General features: G+C 42.9%; 2 long non-coding RNA genes across 3 annotated transcripts in view; both read right to left on the reverse strand.

Annotated features, from left to right (window-relative positions):
- LOC129152136 (uncharacterized) overlaps window positions 1-7,681 on the reverse strand; it is a 195,296-nt gene extending 187,615 nt beyond the window's left edge. Inside the window, exon 1 of the long non-coding RNA XR_008558856.1 lies at window positions 7,603-7,681. This is a non-coding gene — a long non-coding RNA (uncharacterized LOC129152136). The remainder of the gene's footprint in view (window positions 1-7,602) is intronic.
- A 2,266-nt stretch (window positions 7,682-9,947) lies between these two features.
- LOC114231041 (uncharacterized) overlaps window positions 9,948-24,966 on the reverse strand; it is a 32,504-nt gene continuing 17,485 nt past the window's right edge. For both annotated transcript variants that reach the window (XR_003617012.2, XR_003617011.2), the window contains one exon: window positions 9,948-10,397. This is a non-coding gene — a long non-coding RNA (uncharacterized LOC114231041). The remainder of the gene's footprint in view (window positions 10,398-24,966) is intronic.

Here is a 24,966-nt window from a genome sequence, read left to right on the forward strand (position 1 = left end):
AGCACTGAAGAATGAGTTGGAGCTTTCCAAATAGAGATAAGAGAATCCAGGAAGAAAGAACAACTTAAAAAAGGCACAGGACATAATCAATTCATTGTGGTCTGAGCATACCAGGTAGTGCTTTCCCACATGAAATATTCAGCTTCTCAATTATTAATTGAGCTGCTGGAACCAAGCTCCTCAGGATGAGAGTCCCTGGCCCCCCACTAACTAACTAGTCTTGCTGTGTCACTAAACTTTCCTAAACCTCATCCTCCGTAAAAGCAGGAGAGTACCCTGCTTTTATTCGCTATGAGGAGCCCTTAGGATTTCACGTCATGCTGCCCAAGAGGCACAGAGCTCAGTGCTTGGCAGGTGGCAAGCATCCAATAAGTGGCAGCAAGCTAAGATAAATGAGAAAAGGAATCCATTCTTCAGTCTTGACAGTGAAGGAAGCACCTTTCTCAGGTGCCAGACACACCCCTTCAGGCAGACAAGGTGGAACAGATAGAGTGATTGTGATGCGGAATGGAGAGACAGTTTGCTGTACCTTATTTCTGCAACTCCTCCCGGGGAGAAAAGGCAGGGGTGAGTCTGGGCAACAGCAGAGCGGAGATGGCAGAGGCAGAGGCTGAGGATGAGAATGATAGCTGCACTGCCAGGTAATCCCCGGAGGTGTGGGGGCAGCTGGAGTCTCTCCCCTGAGGTGTAGCGTGATTTTAAAACAAGGAATCTGGCATTCACTTCTCTTGTATAGATGTCTGAAAATGGGAGGCTTACAAATTAAGCCCCCTAGGTGGGGAGTGAGGGAACCAGATGAAGGCTTACCTCACTCCCTACCTAGGGACCCCATCCCATTGCCTGTGCCATGGAGGCATTGCAGGGCATTCAGGGTATGTTTCTGGGCCCTGCACGGAGAGACACAAAGTCATCATGCTGGCACACAGACCTGGGCCGCAGTCCACTGAGGGCTGGCAGAGCCCAGAGGGGGATGTGACAGCTCCTCTTCACCAGGAAGCAGAAGGCGAGCTGATGCTAATGGAGCAGGGGTTTGATGGAGGGACTGGGGATGGGGGGCGCGTGTGTACCAAGACCACTCCAGCTTCGAGTGTCAACATTAAACCAGCCAGATACAGATAGCGAACACGTTCGGGCACTGCCAGTTCCGGCTCTTGCCATCAGCCTTGAACCACACCCACCGTAGAGATCAACCAGTGATGATGTGGAAAATATAGCCAGCAGAAACCCAGGAAAAGAACCAGACATGCAAACATCCTTTCCAATAACCAGGATGCCACTCTGGGGAGGGGGAGGAGGAGGAGGAGGAGGAGGAGGAGGAGGAGGAGGAGGAGGAGGAGGAGAATAGGAAGGAGGGGAGATTCTTGCATCTCACCTAATATCAATTGCAAGGGCACTAAATGTTTAACCAGTAGAACTTTGTAGCCAGGATTATGTTTTCTCACAGCTTCGTCTATTTGAGCTGCTGTAACAGAACACCATAAACTGAGTGGCTTATAAAGAATAGACATTCATTTCTCACAGTTCTGGAGGTTGGACGTCCAAGATCAAGGTGCTGGCAGATCCAGGCTAGTAAATGTCAACTGCCTGCCTTGTAGAAGGCTGTCTTCCCTTTGTATCCTCGCATGATGGGGAGCAGAGAGTGAGCAAGCAAGCTCTCATCTCTTTTTATAAGGGCACTCATCCCATTCATAAGGACGCCACCCTCATGATCTAATCACCACCCAAAGCCCTCGCCTCCAAATGCCCTCACATTGGGGATTTGGATATCAACATATGAATTTTGGAGTGACTCACAGTCCATGATATACCATAAGGCGCAATGGGTGGACTCATGACCTATGGTGTGTTCAATCACAGAAACCCTAAGTTCTGTGCACCCTAACTGTCCCCAGTAGTTAAGAAAACCAGAGCAGTATCAGCTAATATTTGTTGAATCTTTGATTTTTTCAGATATTAGGTTAAGCATTTACATGGATCGGCAAATGTAATCCTCCTGAGTAGATAGGTACCACTGTTACTTATATTTCATAGATGAGAAGACTTAAGTACAAATTCTGTGTTCTTACTATATATGTTGGAGTTAAAGGAGGAGAAATAATAAACTATTTTATCCAGTTTCTTGAATGAAGCAACAAATGTCGCCATGATGAGGGATGAGTAGCAATACCACCTAATACCACATACCCGATGAAACACTATCCAGGAAACACATGAGTCTCCCAGTCCATAGGGTCTGCCCATCTATATCAGATGAGAACAGGTTGCTCCCAAGCAAGCCTGGGGTGGAGGTGTGGTCAATGCCTGTCTGTCTTCCTTCTTGGTGGAAAGCCTTCCTTTCCCTAAGGTGCTACTCTGGATCCCAGCTTCTTACGGGTTATAGAATCTTACAACTACGCAAACTGAGTAAGTGAACCCTCCTGTGCCTCCATTTCCCTATGTGCACAAGAGGACTAGCAATGCTAGGATATCGGTATTGTAATGACGACTGGGGACAAGTTTGCAGAACACTTAACATAACATCAGGCACAACCCAGATCAGATAGTTATTTTCACATCCTCACAGCCTTACTCTCTCAGCTACCTGCTAGTTTAGAAAGCAAAGTTTCCTCTCTGGCACATAAAAAATATAGGCAAGAATTTCAATGCTTTTTCTTCACAGGACATTTTACCAGCAGTGTCTTGAAAATCAAAGCAGCTTTAAAGAAACCAATTTCTAATAGAAAGATATAAAATTTCCTACCCCGATTAAGATATTCTATATATCAAATCCCTTTTCTAAAACAATGAAAACAGCATTTTAACTTTTTATCTACTTCCATCCCATGTCTTTTCAGAAAGAATGAAGCAAAGGCAACATATATTGTGAGATTAAAAAAAAAAAAAGGAACAGAAAGAAATCAGGAAAGGAAGTGAAATCAACTTGCTTTTCCAAACGATCATCCAGAGCTCTGGGGCCTAAACATCAGACCTGGATCTGAGTGTCTCATTCACTAAAGCAAAAGTATTTGTATCATTTCTAGAAATGTATACTTTTTATACCTTACGTACATTTTTTTCATTTGTTTTCCCCTGCAGTTCAATGAGGAAGGTATCATTCTACAGATAAGAGAACTGAGGCCTCGAAAAGCAAAACCATCAGACCCAGGAGTCTTAAATCTGCTCAAGGCTTTTCTGTTACACCGCAGAACATGGTAGAATTTGAAGCACAAAATAACTTCAGAGGTTACCCAGTCCATTTATTCGGAAAGCTTATTTGAATAATGCATGCATGCCAATACTCACATGAACAATAGTAATGTAATGAAATGGTATTGAAATTTGTTATTACCGGTGGCACACGCTTGACAACATATCTGGCCACTTTCCTTCAGGTTCAAAATGGGGTCTTTGTAGGACACAAGTAAATGGAAGGTCAAATTATGTGCCAAGGTATGATCCAGGTCCCTTTGGTTTGCTCATTTCAGGCATCAAGGGTCAAAGATTCACATTATCATCACTGATAAGTCATGAATTGGGTGATTTTTAAAAGCTCTCCATGGTTAAGTAACGCTTAACAACATCATCTTCCAGAAGCACTTCTCCTCCAGTCATGATTAGCCTTTTCTAATGATTTTGCTCAGCTAGGATTTTTTTAGTGTTTTTTAATTGCATATTTTATGATATTTTAATTTTATGTTTATTCATTATTAATCATCTTTATTATATTTTAATTGTCGATGCAGCATCCTAAGCAGAGAGAGGGAACACTTCACAAATACGCATATTAATTTATATGCCCTAAAATAATAATTAGGATTTTAATAGAATTACTTTCCTTAATAGGCAGGTCTCTGTGGAATGTAATTCCCCCACCCTTTAATGAACTAATGAGATAGGAGGTGAATATCATCAGGAACTGTGCTCACATCTAACCAAAAAATTTTAAGCAACAATAGTGAGCCTTTCAAATATTTACTTAAAGGCAAGTTGCTGATTCTCCCAGAAAAGCAGTCTGAGAGCTACATACAGAGAATAAAAAGCTAAGCATGCGCTGTCTCCTTCTGGCTTCTGTTGGGAAGATGAACACATCGGCACTGCCCATCAATCTCATCGTGGTCTCCCAAACCACTTTGTACTTGCTTGGCATCGGGAAAGGGCTACCTACGTGTCAGCATACAACTCTGCAAAGCACTTTGAGTCTCAGGGCCATCGAAGGTGCACACCTGGAAGTAAGAATAGCCATCATTGGTGATGCTGTCATGCATCCTGGGTGATTAGGGCTCTGGAAACATCAGGTAAGCCTCCAGGCTCACAGGTGCCCCATACAAGGAGAGGACTGCTGGTCGTGTTGCATAAACAGGGGGAAATAAAGGGCTGGACACGGTGAGGGAGCCCCACTTGTGTGACGTTTCCCATATGGAGAGCCACGTGGAGAAACAAGGAGGTCACAAGGACACTGAGCATACCTGGCCCTTCATTAAACATAGGCTGCCTTAGCAGCTCTTGGATTTGCCATTGACTTCTCCAATTCTATGTTATGAAAACAGGAAAGAAGTTGTGTGTGTTCTTCTGGATGAGTGTATGTTGTGTATTGCTCTCAAGGTTTACTTCTAATGCCACCCATTGATGTAGCTTTCTTGTCACTTGATGGTTTTAATAATCTACTTCCACATTGTAATCAATGGCAGTGATTTTTGGTGCTGGCATTTCCTCCTCTGGGCAGAGGATGCTACAACCATTATGGAATTAAACAATATTCCTCTGGCATCATCTTAAAATGGTGCTATTATAATGGCTTCGTGGGCATATCTGTTACTGTAGGGGTTCGATGTGTTCTTACAAATTTTGTTAATTTTCTGAATTCAGAATGTGCACAAATCCTCCAGTAGAAAAGAAATGCAAATGTCAGGAAATCTCCCCATGTAGGTGGCAGTTTTTTGCTTTATTTTGTTTTGTTTTGTTTTAATTAACTGTTAAAACAATTCCTTTCTCGTTGCTTTAGTGTAATCCTTTGGGTTCTCTGAGAACAAACCAATTCACTTCAATAAAATCACTGCTGTCACCTCCACTTCCAGACCAAAGTTTATTGCAGCATGACTAGAACAAGCAACTGGTCAGAAAAAAAGAAATGCAACTCCCATGAACTCTCAATAAATGGTGTCTTCTACCACCTCACCTGTGATACATAGACTCACACACACATACACATACACACACACTCATCTGTTAGTGTAAATGCAGCTCCAGACATTTTTAGAAAAGCATTTAGCAACTAAGAGAATGAGTTCCTCTCGTTCCCTAAAGGGCCCATTAAAATGTCACTGTAAAACCTTCTCTTATAAAGTCTGGTCCCCAGGATGTCATGAAACCCAGCCCAAGAGAAGAACCACAGAAATGTGACATGTTGAGACCAGAAGAAAACACTCCTCAGACCTCTTAGCTCCCAGTTCTCATGTTACTAATCGAGAAACAAAAGTGTAGCCAGGATGTCATGCGTCCAAAGGTGATTTTAGCACTATTGCAACCTAAGGAACAGAACCCACCTCAGAGAGCAGGGAGCAAACATGGGAAGTAAAATTCTCTTGAGCAAGGTGGCAACAGGGAGAGACAGTTCTAAAATATAGATAGGTTATTTTTCTTTTTTCCATGTATGAATCACAAATTCTTAGAGTGGTTGATCAAAAATTTTCTCTGTAAGCAACAGAAATAGGGATGACAGCAACATACAGCCTGAGTTCTGACAATTAAACTATAATGTCAACATAATTTAAGAGATGTAAAATATGGAAAAGATGCCTTAGAAACAAAATGATTTAGAGTAAATAAGCAAGAAAATCAAAATAAATGTTACATAATAAAGGTACTAGCTTATCTGAAGAATGAGTGAGTGAAGAAGGGGCGGAGCCTAGGAAAGGAGCCAGAGAGCCTAGTGTTGGCAGAAGAGAGGGGCCCTGGCTCACGACCTTGAGTCTTCCAGTTCCTGTGTGTCCCTCATTGTAGAGAAGGAACCTTGGGTTATCTTATTCCATTGCCAAAAAACATTTATGTCCTAAAACTAACTCCCTTTGTTCTAGTACTGTGCTCACCAGGAAACTGCTATAAATTTTCAATTCATTTTCAGAATAGATTGGCCAGCATTCTAGTCTAGTTATATTGATAGTTGAATTTAGCTTGGTAAATTATTCAAATTAGAATTCTAGTTGATACTTTCTTGATTTTGAGTTTGCTTATGTAAATACTAGAGGCCTGGTGCATGAAATTCGTCTACTCGGGGAGGATCCCTCAGCCTGGCCTGCACTCTCTCACAGTCCAGGAGCCCCTGGGGGATGTCTGACTGCCAGCTTAGGCCTGCTCCCTGCCTAAGCCATCAGTCGGACATCCTTAGCACTGCCACGGAGGCGGGAGAGGCTCCTGCCACCACTGCTGCACTCGCCAGCTGTGAGCCCGGCTTCTGGCTGAGTGGCACTCCCCCTGTGAGAGTGCACTGATCACCAGGGAGCAGCTCCTGCATTGAGCATCTGCCCCCTGGTGGTCAGTGCGTGTCATAGCGACCGGTCGTTCAACCATTTGGTCTATTTGCATATTAGCCTTTTATTAATAGGATATTTATCTGAATCTAGTTTATAGAAACATTTGGGAAATAATTAAGTATATCTGAAGAATTTAAGCCTGAAATTGGCTATGGATCCTTTTTCATCCCTCCTCCCCCTTTCCTGTGTCTCTCCCTCAGTGTTGTTGATTTCCCATTGTCTGTCCACCTCCATCACATCTTGATTCCAACTACCCACATAGCCTCTCCAGTTTAGAGGTTTTAGACCTCCAGTACACAATTATGATCAAGACCCCTTACATCAGTGCCTCATTCAGGACAATTCCTCACCCTGCTTTAGTCCAATAAGAAGAATAGATCAGATAATGGATGACTCAGCCTTTAGGCAAGAGACAGTGAAGGTGTCCTAATGTCCTAATGAGATCCTAATGTCCCACCATTTTGTTGCTTTTTTTTCACCACCTCTCCCCCAGTCCTAGCTACAATACTGTCAACCCCTGAGAGAAATCTCGTGGCTTTACCCTAAGACCCATCGGCAGCCTTTTTGTTATTCTTACCTGGAAAGAGTGTCTGGGATTCTGTATCTTATACGGGATTTGGAACCAGAAGGTCTGGGTGGATAGTTTTAAATGTTCTCATTAAACAGTCAGAGGCCCTTTGGATAATGTCATCTTGTGTGCAGTCATGGACCTTGATAACTGGAAAGGTCTGAGGGATCATCTAAAATGACCCATCTATTAAGACCCCATTTATATAGTAAGATTTCTCCAAAGTCACATATATAAGAAATGTGACTTACAACTATTGTGAAGCCCCAAATCCAGATTATTTTCACTCCACCAGGCCTCTTTTTCCTATCATACTTTTATCAGCAACTAACAAAAGAGCTGAACTTAAAGGGGCCACTATAAATAAACTTTCAGAATACAACAACCTCAGCAAGCCTTCCAGTAGCCGGTCCCTATCTCCTATTTCAGTTGAAATGGTGTGGGGAAAGAAACTATTAAGACAACTTTAATTTGCAGTAAGTCTGGTAGCATTGCTCAGCTGGTAGAATGGAAGACAATACCCACCGTCTATGAAAAACATCCTGCCTGAGGATGAAGCCAACATAAAGGAAGGAGGATCTGAGAGCTGGAAACAGCATCCTGGTAGTACCTTTGGGACATCTGGAAACAGGCATATCTAAGTGAGGCCTGACTGGACACCAGCACATTGTAGTTATATACCTAAGTTAAAGGGGAGAAATCTCATTTTTACTGGTTTGGGTTATGATTGTTTCACTTGAAACCAGAAAAAGACATAACACAATGATGGAATTTTCATACTGGTTGGGGGAAAGTGATGGTCACTTATGAGTTTCTGGAGTGAGAACTGCAGAGTAAAGTATATATTTAAAAAATGGGCTGATCATGAGAAGAAAGGACAGAAGCTGGTCCAGGCTGTGTCTCGACTCTCCTTCTGGGTCCCACTTCCTATCCATTAAAACTGTGGGGAGAATGTGTGCCCTGGGGAGAATGGTGGCCCCCAGAACCTGCCAATGTGAACTTCCTTGGAAGTGGGTTCTTTGCAGATGTCATTAGTCCAAGGGCTTTGAGATGAGAGCATTCTGAATTATCTGGGTAAGCCCTAAATCCAACGACAAATGTCTGGTTAAAGGACACGCAGAGGTGAATACAGACACCTGGAGGAAAAGGCCATATGAAGAGAGGACAGAGCGCAGGAGCCGAGGAATGCTGCCAACTCCAGAGCCTCGGAGGGAGTGTGTCCAGCCCACACCTGGATTTTGGACTTTCAGCCTCCAAGACCATGAGAGATTAAATTTCTGTTTTTTAAGGCAAAAAATAAAATAAAATAAAATAAAATAAAATAAAGTAAAATAAAATAAAATAAACATTAAAAGGGGACTGAGCATTCCAGAAGTATTGAGCTAGAACTATTACTTGAAAAGGGAATGAGTATCCTCTCTATGGAAACAATTTTCTCATCTGTAAAATGGAGACAGAACTTTCTCCCAGGGCTAGTGTGAGGGCTAAAGGAGTTTATCCATGTAAATGATGACATCCGTGACTGGCACCCTGATATCTATATAGTCACATGTCGTTTATATTAGACATGAACTAGAAATGGAAGTTAAATGTAATTTACAGCAGACTTCATTTAGGCTACACTCTAGTTGGAGACCTCAATACTCCGGCCCAGCACATAGGAACCTGGGGTAGCCCCAGAGAGTAGGGGGTAGATAAAAGGGATCACCGCACATAGATTCCAGCAGTCACCCTGTTATATGAGTGTCTCATTAATTTGTGTGGACATTTTATTCTATTTTTTTAATTTACTGTTGAGACTATTGCAGATGTCCCCCATCCCCTCCCTTTACCCATCTCCTATTGTGTGTACATTTTAGCTTCACTTTCTACATTCTAGAGGAACTGAGATGTTGTTTTCTGCTGTGGCAGCCACAGTACTAACACTGCCAATTCAACTCTTCAATTCATGGTCCAAAAAAAAAAATAGCAACCTGTCTCTCTCATAACTTCTAGCACAATTGTCTTGCCAAACTTTTACTTTTTGAGAAAATACCTCGCCCATCTCATTTCTAGGCATAACACAAGTCAGAAAACCCAAGTTAACAAACTTCTCCCTTTAGAAAAACACTCACTTGTGGCAGTGAACTTCCATCAATCTTTTGAACTCTGCCTCTTCTGTGTTTGTGATGTGAATAGACCTTGTGATTAATTATCAACATGAATAATATATGACTGTGAGCCCAAGAAATATGTCAAAGGTTCCACAGTGTTTTATCCCTAGTCTCACGCGGTGTTCTTGAAAACACATTCCATTTTAAACATGTCAGCACATTTGGGGATAGAAACTTTTTGGAGCTGGCTTTCTTGTGGTTGTCTCATTAGTGAACAGCTCATGCAATCAATAAGTTACCGACTGAGAAGAGTTTCTTATCTCTGCCTTTGCATGTTCAAGTGTCTCAGAAATATTGATGAAACTACATTTATCTTTCTCTCTCGCTCACTCTTCCTATCTCTCTCTCTCTCTCTCCTCCCTGTGTGTTACAGTAATCAGCTGGAACAGTGTGGAGTTTTGCCAATGTGTAATGTTTTCCAAGACAAATGCGTTTTTTGGTCACGTCTCCCTGTCCCTCTCACCACCAGCTAAAGGTTCTCATATAAGTGGAAGGCCTTTTTAATAATAAGTTGAGGCTTTGCGATGTTATGTCTGATATCATAAGACAAGAAAAATGTTCGGTTAAGGATACAGTTCAAAGTTCCACAGGGGAAATAGTTTGCACTAAAACAATAAGCATTTTTTATGACAATGTTTGTGCTAGGTTAAAATAATGGTGCTCACTTTTTTTTTGGGGGGGGGAGCGGGGGCATGATTTCCTGGTATCCAATTTTTTTTTCCAATATTTTTTATTCATGACCGTGGAAGCCAATGTGGCAGATAGCATGCTCCAACTAGTCTGGTAGACCAGCTGAATTGAATGGACTGTTAGTCAATGACTAGCAGGCCTGTAGATATGCATGAATAATTTGAGTTGATATCCATAACATTCCAATCCACACTCTTGCTAGTCTGTATGGCATGAGGGCAGAGTGAACGCAATTGCATGCCAGGTAACTCGCATTCCTGGTGTTGACTGCCCAGCATGACAAAGATCCTCATCCTCTGAGCCTTTCAGAAAACTGCATTCTGTTCCTTTCCTTGGCAAAAGGAAAAGCCAAGAAAGGCACAACTCTTCCTGCCTCTTCAACAGCAGACAGACCTCGGATTCACTTCTCACCTGACCAGGTAGTAGGTCTGGGGACTTCAGCAGATCATCTCCATTCTGTGCTGCTCAGTTCCTCATCTACAAAATGGATTTACTATGGTTAGCCTTTCAGGGTCCTCCTGAGCATTTTTTGTCAAGTGACTGATAAAAAGTAGGATCCTAAGAAATAGTAGTTATTGGTAAAAACTTCAGAGAAAGTTAAAGGAAAGCTTAAGAAACAGAAGCACTTGAGAAGAAAAATGAAATATTAATATCAAAACAACCATAGGACTACTACTGTTAAACTATCTCATTAACAGAGTAGACATGTGGCATGATAGTTCTATGTGTTGTAACCAGGATTGTCTAAAAATAACTCCAAAGGTTTGCTCTGAATTGTCTGAACAATGAGCTAGCTAAGCCCTGGGACTTATCCTATCTCCCAGCAAGACGAGCCTCCCCATAACTCAGCTGCCCAATGGACTAGGACCGTGGTCAGCATACTGCGGCTCACAAGCCACATGCGGCTCTTTGGCCCCTTGAGTGTGGCTCTTCCACAAAATACCACGGCCTGAGCGAGTCTATTTTGAAGAAGTGGCGTTAGAAGAAGTTTAAGTTTAAAAAATTTGGCTCTCAAAAGAAATTTCAATCGGTTGTACTGTTGATATTTGGCTCTGTTGACTAATGAATTTGCCGACCACTGGACTAGGAGATTCCTCCCCCAGCAGGGGGCCTTCAATGACCCACAGACCCCCAAATCTCTAGGAAGCTAGTTTTCGCAGAGAACCCTGGGAAACAGCAGCACCCAGATCCAGAGCATCTGGATTCCATGCAGTGTATTTGTCTTCTCCCTTCACACCACACCCAGTTGCCAAAGCTACTTTCCCATGTTATTTTTAGATTCTCTGTCCTAGTCCATTTGCGCTGCTATACCAAAATACCATGGATGGGTAGCTCATAAAAAATAGAAATTTATTTCTCACCGTTCTGGGGACTGGAAGTCTAAAATCAAGGCATCAGCACAGTCGGTACTGGGGAGAGCTATCTCCCTGGTCCATATGTGTCTTCACATAGTGGAAGAGTGAAGGATCTCTGTGGGGCCTCTTTTATAAGAGCAGTATCCCATTCATGAGGGCTCCACCCACATGACTTAAGCACCTCCCTCCTATACCATCTCCTATACCTCCTACACCTCCTATACCATCCCACCTCCTATACCATCACTTTGAGGATTTCAACATAGGGATTTTAGGAAGGATACAAACATTCATACCATAGCACCCATAAGAAAGCATAGTAGTAGAGGACATATTTCCTGCCCTGAAATGTATCCTGTTTGTTAAGCAGATTAAACTGGCCCCGGATCACTCTCCTTGGGATAATGAGAAATTTCAGGACTGTGTATTTTCTATTCTTGCTAAACCTTATTTCATAAATTTTCCAAATAAAGCCTGTGTCTTAATCATACCCTGTGATATTATAGAATTTGTCTGCAGCCGGTTGCATGATTGTCTAAAACTTCAGAATCCTTTTTCAATTAACCCTACAGATCCATCCATGAGTTCTAGGCACATCATCTATCACTAAATAGGCACAGATTCTGTTCTCTGGGCAGAGAGCTCTTCTAACCCCAGGAGGGCAAATTAATTAAACACTATCTCTGCCCTCAAAGGGTTTGGTGTTTGTCATTATCACACAGTCATTCTATATCGTTAATGGAAAGGAGAAAAAAAATACAATAGATTTAGTAGAACCGAACATACATTTATCCTCAATGGTCTTTTATGTCATCCATTGATTGAGAATAAATCATGAACCAAGCATTCTACTAGCCACTTTATAGACAGTGTTTTACAAAATTCTCACACTCACTCTCTGAGAAGAGCACTGGGGTCCAGAAAGGTTAAATAACTTGCCTGAGGTCACACAGCTAGTGAGTGATGAATAAGAGTTTTGAACTCAGCTCTGCTCTCCTCATAATAAGTTATCCTGTTTCCTAAACCACTGGAATAGCTAAAGGGAGATGCAGAGCAGACGGATTGGGTTGGACCTAACACCCGCACACTTGGTCTATTTTTCTGCCGTCACTAAAAGAGTGCCCCCGGGGCCTGAGAGTCTGCAGGAGTCTCTGCAAGTGACTCATTTATTTCCAAGGAGTGACTTAGTCATTAAGGAAGAAAACAAGCAGAGCAGAGCCAGACACACAAATCACGTTCCAACGTATCCTTGTCCACTGATCAGCACTCATAAGGCTTATGTTTAAAACCCTGCCATGTTCCAAATACTGAACGTATAACTTGGTTTTATATAGTTGAACAGAGAAGAATAAGGGCAGAGTTTCTGGAGTTATAGCAAAGTCTGAAAACCATGTGAATGAAATAAAGTGATATTTTTCAAATTTTTGCATGAACCTGTTTTTATAGTCTTTCACATATTGTTTTGAGGGGTCCGTGACACAGTTCCCCTAAAACAGCTATAAAAAAAGCAAACATAAATAAATGACTAAGTGCTACAAATCAATTGAATGTACTGTATAAAATCCATTAATGCTACCATCAACAATAAAGATGTTAACCCAAAGGGAGGAAGAATGGAACTCACATTTGTTCACAACCAGCTGTGTGCTGGGTACTGTTTGGGAATACAATGCCACTTAATCTTCAGAGGGTGAACGCTTGTGTTTATTTTTTACTTTCCATCATCTGATTCCTCTCCTTCTGTTTAAGTAATTCTCCCCCAATGAGTCGTGCTGGGAGGCTGAGCCTGCCTCTCAATTCGAAGCTGCAACCCTTGCAGCCCAAGTCAAGCATGTGCTCCAGTTTCAGGCAACCCCGGAGCTTGAACAGGAAGCAGTGAGAGACAGAAGCAGTGATGATAGTGCTCCTTCCAGACCAGCCTTGTGGCTTGACTCTTTAGCTGTTGTTCTTTCTGCACAACCTTCAGGCCTGGTTCTCCATCACGTCAGGTGATTCTTTCAATAAAATAAAACTTTTCTGCTTAACTCAGCTAGACTTGGTTTCTGTTGCTTGCAACTCAGAACCCTGACTGACCCACCTTACAACAATCTATCCTTTAGCCTGAGTGTTATTGCCATTATTATATTACTAAGGAAATTGAGGCTTAGAGACATGCAGTCACCTTCCCATGGTCAGGCAGCTTGTAAGGGACAGTGCATAAGTGACTGAAATGTGGATGATGGATTGTCTCTATGCTTTGATAATAATGACACGGTGGTACCCAAAGCATTTCTGAGTATCGTCATCACCTGATGGAAGCTGCCCAGGGAGAGACAGTTGCCCAATGGCTTTTTCTATAGAGATGTAATTTGTGAGGTTGAATTTTTAAGCAGATTGACTTATGTTAGGAGACCAAGTCCATATACTGTCTATTCTGAAAAAGTATTCTGACTATCCTAAATAGAAGGGAACTTCTTCTCATGTAATACTGTACTTTGATATTGATATTGCTATAATGGTGTATTTCTTCAGAGCCACCCACCTGGGGCCCTTGCACCGAATGTAACGACAAGAGATCAAGGAAGTTTCACCTGAACTCCCGCACTGGTCACTCCAAAATAGGGGAAGGGTAAGAGAAGTTTCTTTCTTGATGCTCCAGCACCCCGAGACTTGGGAAATCTGCAGCTTTTCTGAACTGGTGCTGGACATGATATGGCTGGGAATTGCCACTGCCATGACACACCGAAGAAGCAATGAGGAAAGGTCATGACAGAATGTGAGGTCATTGCTCTGCACTTAGAAAATGTTTTTTATTTGCACAAGGTACTTAATGGGTCCCACTCAAAGGAGATTGCAGGAGTCCAATGTTTTGAAGTTGAATTCTTCCCGTCCTCCACTGATCACACATCTCAGTAAATAGGCTTGGTAGGTAGAGAGTGGCTTGAGTGACAGACATTCCAAGTAGTGATGATTGGAACTTCCCTGCTACCTGGCAGAAAAGCCTTCCTCACAGTGAAAATAGACACAGGGTCTTGTGTTTAAATACAAAACACACTGGGACGTTGCCTGAAGGCTTGGACAGATCTCTGCCAGAATTCAGCAGGACTCACTGGTGGCCCTTGACTTTCAAGCAAGGAAAGGCTGTGTCAATCCACTTTCCTTAAAAAAAACCTTGCACACACTGGCATCAAGATCTTGGTCATCTTCGAATGTGGGCTTAGAGTCAGTCTGCCTGGGTTCAGGCTTTGCCTCTGCCATTTGCTACTTACAAATTTCACCCAATTCCTTAGCTTTTTATGTGTCTCATTTTTTTTTTTTTTATTTATAAAACTAGAAGCCCGGTGCATGAAATTCGTGCATGGAGGGGGGGTTGTCCCTCAGCCCAGCCTGTACCCTCTCCAATCTGGGACCCCTGGAGGGATGTCCGGGATCGGGCCTACACGGGCAGTCGGACATCCCTCTCACAATCCAGGACTGCTGGCTCCCAACTGCTTGCCTGCCTGCCTTCCTGATTGCCCCTAACCACTTCTGCCTGCCAGCCTGATCACCCCCTAACCACTCTGCTGCCAGCCTGTTTGCCCCCAACTTCCCTCCTCTGCTGGCCTGGTCACCCCTAACTGCCCTCTCCTGCAGGGTTGATCACCTCCAACTGCCCTCCCCTGCAGGCCTGGTCCTTCTCAACTGCCCTCCCTTGCAGGCCGGGTGCCTCCCAACTGCCCTCTCCTGCTGGCCATCTTGTGTCCACATGGGGGCAGGATCTTTGACCACATGGGGCAGCTATATTGTGTGTTGCAGTGATGATCAATCTGCATATTACTCTTTTATTAGATAGGATAGAGGCCTGGTACAGGGGTGGGGGCCAGGTGGTTTGCCCTGAAGGGTGTCCCTGATCAGGGTGGGGTTCCCTTGAGGTGTGGGGCGGCCTCAGCGAGGGACCTGTGGTGGTTTGCAGGCTGGCCACACCCCCTGGCAACCCAAGTGGAGGCCCTGGTATCTGGAATTTATTTTCCTTCTACAATTGAAACTTTGTAGCCTGGAGTGGAGCCAAGCCTGGGGCTCCCTCTGTGGCGGCAGCCATTTCTGTTGGGGTTATAATTGAAACTTTGTAGCCTTAAGAGGGTGGGCCTGGCCAGGGTGTGTGGAAAGCTTTGCTTCCCCTGTTGCCGGTGGCAACCCTGGCCTGCTCTCTCAAGCTCCATTCTGAGGCCATTTCTGTTTAAATTTGTTTACCTTCTATAATTGAAACTTTGTAGCTTGAGTGGAAGCTTAGGCCTGCAATGGCTTGCGGAAAGCTTGTTTCCCTCTGTTGCCTGGGAAACCTTGCTCTCTGTGGCTGTAGCCATCTTGGATGGGTTAATTTGCATACTCGCTCTGATTGGATGGTGGGTGTGGCTTGTGGGTGTGTCAGAGGTATGGTTAATTTGCATATTTGTCTATTATTAGGTAGGATGGGAATCATAATAATACCTATCATATAGATTTGCTATGAAGAATAAATGAAATCATTCTTTTAAAATTACTTAATGTAATTAAAAATAAGATTTCAAAATGTCATCTGTCTATAAATCGTCATATATCTTTTGGCTTCTAGGTAAAAATGAGTTAACAAATATCCAGCTGATTTTGTAGTTAACCTTGCTGCTCACACACTCCCAGGCATCATGAGATGGCTGACTCATTTCACTTCCCCAAACCTCATTTTCACTTGTGCAAAAATGGATAATGATCGATTACAAAAGACCTCACTGGCTCCAGGTAAAGATCAAATACAAAAAATATCTTGAATCTTCTCTTCAAGTGAATTTTCTTTCTCCTAAACTCTAAGGGTCCTCACGAGACTTGCAACCAGAGAAGCAATGGGCAGTGGCAGCTCATCCTGGGCTTACCTCCAAACCTGTCTCCAAGGCCCCCTTTTCCCTGACTCCCCAGTGAGCTGACAGCATAATGGCCTTGGCTCATTTTTCCACCATAACATTTCTAGAGACAAAGCAACCCCCACTAGTCACTTTCCTGTTGTTTCTTCTGTCTTGTTCCTGTCTTGTTTCATTGTCCCCAGCTTTAATAAACATACTCTCAAAATAAAATTAAATAAATCAAAATTATCAAACATAGCTGAAAACTAGTAGGGGTTAATTAAGAACTTTTCAAAGACAAAAATTGGGCTTCTTGCTGTTTCTTGAACATGCTGGCCATAATCTCCACTCAGAACCTTGACCCACACGGAGCTCTGTGTCTGGAACCCTCTTCCACTGGCACTTCACATGGTTGGCTCCAGTCAAAGGCCACTTTCTTAGAAGCATCTCCTCTGACCACCCTAACTTAGTTAATGCACGCACACACACACACACACACACACTAGTCCCTCATCTTGCATTATTTTATAAAGCTTATTGATGACATATTGTATTTATTTGTGATTTGCTTGTTCCCCACCCCTATCCCACTGGAATATAAACTCTTGAGGGCAGGCATGTGTTAACCCTTGTCTTCCCAGGAGCTAGAGGAGTATCTGGTACATAGTAGGTGCTCCCTAAATATTGACTTCATGCATTGAAGAATGAATTCAATCCCATTGACTTTGGTATGGTGCCAGTTAACATGGGGGCTTAAATCCTCTACTCCTTTCAGTCTCCAGGCTTTAAAGTGGCCAGGCTTTGTCAAGGTCACCCAAGAACAATGGTTTTCAGGCTATGTTCCCTGGCACAGTTCCCCAGACCAGACCACACACAATTACTGATGCACTCAGCTCTCAGAGCAGCTGGGCCTTCGCCCCCAGCCTCCAGCAGACCTCTTCCAATGCTCTGGATGCCAAACAACCAGCATCTCTTTCTATGTGGACCGTGATGAGGAGCAGCCTGAGGAATTCTCCTCCATGGAGTCCAAGTGGTTGCAGAGAAGTGCCTCAGGACCCAGAGGTTTGCGGGGAGGACCCCAGGGGCCTGACTCTCCCTCTGACAGGGCAGCTTCACTTCTCCTATGCTTGCTTAGTGTTAAAGGGAAAAACTACAGGCCTGGAGTGCCGTTACTCTGCTAAAAGCCCATGATACCAAACCTACATTTACTATCCAATTTAAATACACTTTCCACCTCTCCCAAAAATCTAATTTTAATCAGCCAGTCTGGAGTTTTCTGGTCAAGCACCAGTAAGGTCATCTGTCACATGGGCCCTCTCCATCCCCCAAAGTAAGAAGAAGCAATTTGCATGATAAAATCCTTATCCTCCCTCTCACCCCCAAAAAAGATGTCCTGGTCTAAAAATAATCCTTTCTTTTCTTTAGCTAATAACTCCCCTGCCCCCACCTTCCTTCCTAGGAACACCTTGTGTTTTGTACAACCTCTCAGAGCTCCCTTCTCCTTGCTGGATTGGTTGCTGCCCATTTCATGTGTTATTTCATAAAGTCAATTAGATCTTCAAATTTACTCAATTGAATTTTGTTTCTTAATAATAGCTTCCAGAAATTGTGAGATACACACACACACACACACACACACACACACATACATATGGCTCCACAACAGCACAACAGCTTAAATCAAGATCTGAGGGATTCACATAGGGGCAGATGACATCCCGTGGAGTCACCCTTACAGACCCTCCAGAGAAACAAATATCTATGCCTCAGAGTCTCTTTGATCACATTCCTTTAAATGACAAATCATCCTGAAGAAATGAATTCCCAAGTCCTTGATGAATTAGAGAAAATGAGTTTATTAACCCACTTTCATGGGGGAGGGGGGCAGAGGGGAGGAAGGGGGGAAGAAGGGCTGTGACCCTAGGTGCTGGAGGCTAAGAACAGTAGTTAGCATAATAAATGCAAGAAGTTCCTCAGAAGGCTGATGGACATTTTCAGCAAGGCTGAAAATCTGCATATTATTACCTGCTGCTGAACAGCTGTAGGTATTTCCCCTAACCTGATAATCTTTTCCTGTTTACCAAATTTTACCTTTGCTATGCCTGTTTGCATTCCTAAAGGGCCAGTGTGTTTTCCAGTAAATAAAAAGCCGTGGCCTTAATCAATAAAGTAATTTAAAAAATTTTAAAAAATATGTACCTACAAAAAAAAAAAAAGCCGTGGGACCAGACATTCGGGGAGCCACCCTACTAGAGGGTGAAGCCTCTACCTGGCTCCCCCAAAATGCCTTCCAAATTTATATTTCTTGTCTAGTCTCTATTCATTTATGCGCAGCCCTTCTCCAGATTCCTGAACCCTTGCTATGAAAAGACTGCAACACCTAGGACCATGACAGGAGCCAGAGGGGGCAGCACTAGGAAATGAACAGAAAAGACTGTAAGAGAAGGAGGGTGCACCAGAGACCACTGATCTGGCCCAGTGTCACCCAGTTCATACTGGTCATAGATAATGTTGCCCTATTTGCCCTACTTTATCCCTGCATAGGTCAATGGACCTGAAGCCATTCATGAGCTGGCAACCAACACTGCTTCCCATGCACTCCTTCCCCGTGTTTCGCGCCAGTGAAACATTTCCAAAGGCCTCCATCTGTGGGCTATTGCTACCCATTCGGAGGTAAAGTTCCGGTGTGGGGCAGCATAATGATTCCCATTAATGTTGATATTATTCATGCAGCTACAATCCACATGTCCTCAGCTAAAACAGCTCCCTGTAGAGGCCACAGCCCTTACCTATTCAGAAATCATTGGGCAGGTGATGTGTTTGCTCTGTACAAGAGTCTGATGCACTACCAGTATAATAGGCTCCTTCCTTGTGCTTTTGAATCCTTTGAAACACTGGGGAATTTTTATGTGTACTTTTAATCACTAAGCCCAGACTTCTGCTGGCAAGCATCCTGCTACTCAGGCAGGTGACAGGAGCCATGCTCTCAAGCTCTGTGTTAGGGGAGTCTTATCCTGTGCAAATATATTCTCCACATAAAACAGAGCTTCTCACCCTCAACACTACTGATATTTGGAGCAAGAAAACTCTCCATTGTGTGTATAGGGGGAAGGGGGGTCTAGTACATTATAGATTGGTTAGCAGTATCCCTGGCCCACTCACTCCATCCCCACTGGGACAACTGAGTGTCTGTAGACATTGTCAAGTGGGTTCACACTGGCCCACTTGAGAATAACATTAAAAAAAAAAAATGAAAGGAGTGGAGGGTTATCCCTTCCTACTCTAAAGCCCCAAAAGTGAAATGCAGTCTACACTCAAAGAAACCCACATGGAGAACAAGAAAACAGGTATTTATAGTATCAGATAAAGCGTCAGATAGGGTCTCTAAATAGTGACAAGAGTCGGGACATTAACTCAGGTTTTATTGGTTCCAGATTAAATAACTTAGAAATCCCAGGTAAGAAGGGGTCATGGAGATCATTTGGGACAACTCCCCCGGGACACAGGGAGGAAGCGCAGGTCCAGAAATGTTCACTTCTGAATGGTCCCACGGTAACGACAACAGAGCCTGCGCTAGAATTCCAGTCCCCAAACTCCAAGCTGTTAACGTGTCACTTCTTATATTTATTCATTTATTTGTTCATCAAGCATATAGTTTGTATTTAATTCAATGTGAAGTGCTGAGCTCAGGTTTAGAGACAAAAGGAAAATAAAACAATGTTTCCCCAAAATGACAGTGAAGACCATTTATCGTGCCGTTCAATCGTAAGAAAATCTATGAGGTTGGTACTATTTCCTCACTGGTGATGTTGATAGGTGCAGTTAAGCACTGGAGCCCCGTAACCCATGTGATAGTTACCAAGCCCAGCACAGTAAGGGAAACTACATCACGAGTCCTCTAGGAATGGTGTCTCTGCTAGAACAGAGGGGAAGCCACCGTCATCACTGCTGGTAAAGGAATATCACCCATCCGCCCGCTATCCGTGATGTGCGGGGAAAGAAGGGACATTGGCAGCAGCACAGTGCTGAGGTCAAACCTTGGCTCAGCCCTTTCTTTTTCAGTCTTTCAACTAATCATATAACCTCACTGGGCCTCAGTTTCCCTCTTTGTGTAATGGAGACTTTAAGAGATCCAGAGGCAGTTAGTATGATTACACGACAAGATCATGTATACAAGTCACCACATGCAACCCCTTGTATATAGTGAATGTTCAATAAATGTTAGACCTCTTTTCCTCAGCTCTCTGTGCCTCAGTTTCCTGATCTATGAAATGGAGACAATAAAGGTAGCTACTTCGTAAAGCTTTTGTGAAGGCTAATGTCAACTTTAGTTATTTTTGTAAACATAAATAGCCCTGGGATATATTGAATGGATAAATGAAAAATGAGGATTCACATATGTACCATAGAGATGAAGACATTTTCCTTCCAATACCCACACCCTATCCTACCAATTAACAGGTGAGAAATCTAAAATTCTTAAATAGTAAATAATTTTTTCAACAGTTAACTGGTTGTGCCCTTTTCTGGCTCCTAGACTCAGCTCTTCCTATCACCTTTTAACCTCTCATGAGCTACCCTGAACCTACCCATCAGTAAACCTCCCAGGGATGAAAAAGTGACACAGACTGAGCACGTAGGTCCAGTTATAAAGTTCATTGTGTTGTCATCGAATTTGAAAAGCCAAGACATGACTAATAAGAGAGCAATAGCTGTGTAAAAATGAGCTGCTGCAGCATGGGCGTCTGCTGGGCCAGCTCCAGTTGGAGATGCCAACGAGTCCTTTAGCTCTCAGCTCATCTCACCTCCTCCGAAAGCCTGTCCCTGACCACCCTATCAATCGTAGCACACCGTCCACACCAGTTTGTCTTCATCATATCACCTATTCGCCTCCACAACACTTGTCAGTATCTAAAACACCATGTTTGTTTGTTTACTTGTTTAAAACCTGTCTCTCATACCTAAATGTAAAAATCCATGGAGATGGGGACCTTATCTGCTTGATTTACTATTCTCATTTCAAATACCAGAAAAGTACCTGATCATTGGTAGGCTCTTAATAAATATTTGTTGAATTGATGCAGGAATAAAAAAATTTGAACTCAGATTCCTATGTAATATTCTTGCCAGCTGTTCTTGTGCCTATTACCTCAAGCCCCCACCAAACCCATATATATGCCCAATAGAAACCCTCCGTTATTAAGACAGATTGGACCTTTGAAGCAGGTTCTGGGGCCTGGTCTGATTGGGTCTCCAATCAAAATCTTTGGAGTTCCAGAATTTTCCAGAGCTCTGATGATCTACAGCCCAGATGTCCAAAGTCTACCATGATGTACTTGATTCCATGCATATCAAAATGTTGACATATCTTTTAGATTTGAGATTTCACTGGAATTCAATTCAATAAACATTTACTAAGCATCTTTGACATGCTAATCGTGGATAGAAACAAAAGAGATACTACCACCTATATGATATTTGTTGTCTGACAAAGCTTCCACCCAAAACTATTTCCCCTACTTCCAGAAATGATGATGAAAAAGTATGTCATTAGCTTTGGTTCTCAAGAGTGTGCCAGTCCAGCTAAAGGGTGCCATCCACATAAGGGGAAATTATCAGTGTACCAGGTAACTTCCAGGATACCCATTGATCAGAAATCATGTAACACAGCACAGGTCCATGGAAATTTGATAGAGGCAAGAGATACCAGACATGAGAAAAGGGGGCACCTAAAGGACTAGAAGAGGGATCCAAAGATGAACCCCACCTATGTGAGGCAGTGGGAAAGATACCCGGGAACACCTTTTTTGAGCTAGATAGACCTGGCTCAGCCATCCTCTAGTTTAGTGCTACAGACTGAATGTTTTGTGTACCCCCCAAATGTATATGTTGAAACCTAATCCCCAGTGTGATGGGGCCTTTGAGAAGTGCTTAGGTCATGAGGGGGAGCCTTCATGAATGGAACTGGTGACCTTATAAGAAAGACCCCAGAGAATATATCCGAAGAAACTAGAAACACCAATCAGAAAGGATATATGCACCCCTATGTTCATAGCAGCACAATTCACCATAGCTAAGATTTGGAAACAGCCTAGGTGCCCGTCAGCAGATGACTGGATCAGAAAACTGTGGTACATCTACACAATGGAATACTATGCTGCCATAAAAAAGAAGGAATTCTCATCATTTGCAGCAACCTGGATGGAATTGGAGAACATTATGTTAAGTGAAATAAGTCAGTCAATGAAAGAAAAATATCACATGATCTCACTCATTTATGGGTAATAAAGAACATTATAAACTTGAACAAAAAGATAGATACAGAGACAGTAAAGCATCAAACAGACTGTCAAATTACAGGGGGAAAGTTAGGGAGAGGTGGGGGAGATAAGAGATCAATCAAAGGACTTGTATGCATGCATATAAGCATAACCAATGGATGCAAAACTCTGGGGGGTGAGGGCATATATGGGAGTGGGGTGGGGGGTGGCAATGGTAAAATATGTACACATATAATACCTTAATTAAAAAAATTGGAAAAAAAAAAAATTATTCAAATGAATAAAAAAAAAAAAAGAGAAAAAAAAAAAAGAAAAAAGAAAGACCCCAGAGAGCTCCCTGGCCCCTTTCATCCTGCAAGGACCCAGCAAGAAGAGCAATCCATGAGCCAGGAAGTGGGCCCCCACCAGACACTGAATTTGCCAGGACCTAGAATTTAAGCCTCCAGCCTCCAGAACGGTGAGAAACAAGTTTCTGTTGTTTCCAAGCCACCCGGTCCTATGGTATTCTATTACAGCAGCCAGAATGGACTGAGACATTTAGCCAATAATTACTTAATGTCTCTGAGGTTCAGTTTCTTTTCCTGTGAAGCAGAGATAGTAATACAATCCTCAGGGATTTCTTGTGATGAAAAATAAATTATTCTGTGCAAAGTGCTCATCATTAAGTCAGGGTCCATAAGTGATATTTATGATTATTACTAGTGGCCTGGTGCACAGATTCGTGCACATTGAAAGGAGATTAATTAGAAGAAATATTTTAATATCACTATTCGCTCTTTCTCTATAATAGAAGTGTCAACCAAATTCATGATCAACAATGACAGATCGAAACACACACATGCAATTGGCGCCAGCGAGAGCTTTATATGTATCATGCATGCGTGAGTCAACGTTTATTTTTAAATTGTCAGTGCGTGTCATATGTACTGGCCGATCGATTGGTCGGATGGACGTATGGTCGGTCACTTAGCCTTTTATATATATAGATTCTGAGCTGGCTTAGACCTCAAGACAATGAGCCAACAGTTTTGGAAACACCCTTTGAAGGGTAAGAAACATATCATGGAACAGGACTCCATAAACTGCTCTTTCACTGTGCCTGACAGAGTTTAAGCAGCTTCTCAAAGTGCCTTGGTCCCCAAGGGCTCCATACTCACCAGGACAGTCTGCTTCCTCCCTCATGAGCTCTGCATCCTCCTGCTCCATCTGCACTAATTAGTGGGGAGCAGATTGCCAGAGACCCCGGAGAGCACCCAGAGTGTAGTAAGGCCATGCCAAGAAGGGGCCAGCCTTCGGAGCCCCTACAGGTAATGGGGTCGAAAATGAAGATGTATCCGGGAAAGAGGAATTACAACTCTGTTGATTAAATGATGAAGTGAATGGAGATGAAAAATGTGGCATAAATTATTAAGGAAACGCTCCCTGCTCCAGGCAAAGGCAACCAAGGAAGGAAGCTGGATATCATTAAAGATTATAGAATGAACTGGCAGCTTATAACCTGAGGCCTTGCTATGACACAGAGAAGAATTTTACTCCCAATGTTTTCTATATTTATTAAAGGTTTCTATATTTTCAAAGATGGCTTCGGTTCCCTAGTTAGCTGGCTCTGCTCACCGAATAAATATAGGAAATGACTTCAGATTAACATAAAAACACAAGTTTCTGTGTCCATCATCAGAATAATTGAGCTGAAATATTCCGATAAAGTCATTTGGGTTCTAGATAACATAATTCAAACAGCAAGTCAGAAAGCCAACTTCAGAATGCTCTTCTAATCAGCGGGTGCCAGAATAGAAACCATCTGATCAAGAAAGGAGAGGTGAAGAACATTCTGGTAAGCAAAAACTAGTGAGAAAATCTACCTCATATATAGGTATTCCCTTTTGGAAGGTTTAAGCATGTTGACCAATTGATATATTTTTCATCACTTAAAATGGTTGTGATAGGACTGACTACAGGTGCATGACTAAATCTATCCCTTGGAATCTGTGCTTCTGTCTCTGCCTCTCTCTTGCTCCCTAGGGACAGCATCTCTGGTAGTTTGCTGGAGGAGAGAGTCTGTGGCTTAAGTTGGGTTAGCAAAGATCATGCAAGATTCAACTGCAGAGGAAAGCAGAGAACAGAGCCACCTTGCAACCCATGACAGAGAGAGACTGCCTTGACTCTCAATGGCTTTCCCAGTTCCCCTATCCTGCTTCTTATTCCATTCCAAGATTGTAGGAAAAGGCTCCTGCCACTAAACCCCTTTATCCTTGAACTAGTTTGAGGGAGGGTCTCCAATCTCACAAAGGCAACCAGCTGGTTTACATAAGGCTGGAAGTCCCTCCACCACATTCCTATGAGCGGCCATTCAGACTTTGCCTGAATACCTCTTGTGATGGCAAACTCATCATCTAAAAATGTAGCTCATGCCATTTTTGAACTATTACCAGCCAGATAAATGCAGGGCAATGGCTGGAAATAAATGTGCCCATCAATTAATCAATCAATTAATGACATTAGGTCAAGGCTGAGGATACAGATGTAGCAGAGAGAGAAAGGATCACCACAATCCTGTTATACATCCTTCCCCCCAAAC

The sequence above is a fragment of the Eptesicus fuscus genome, chromosome 2, assembly GCF_027574615.1.
Source record: "Eptesicus fuscus isolate TK198812 chromosome 2, DD_ASM_mEF_20220401, whole genome shotgun sequence".
Taxonomy (NCBI): Eukaryota; Metazoa; Chordata; class Mammalia; order Chiroptera; family Vespertilionidae; genus Eptesicus; species Eptesicus fuscus.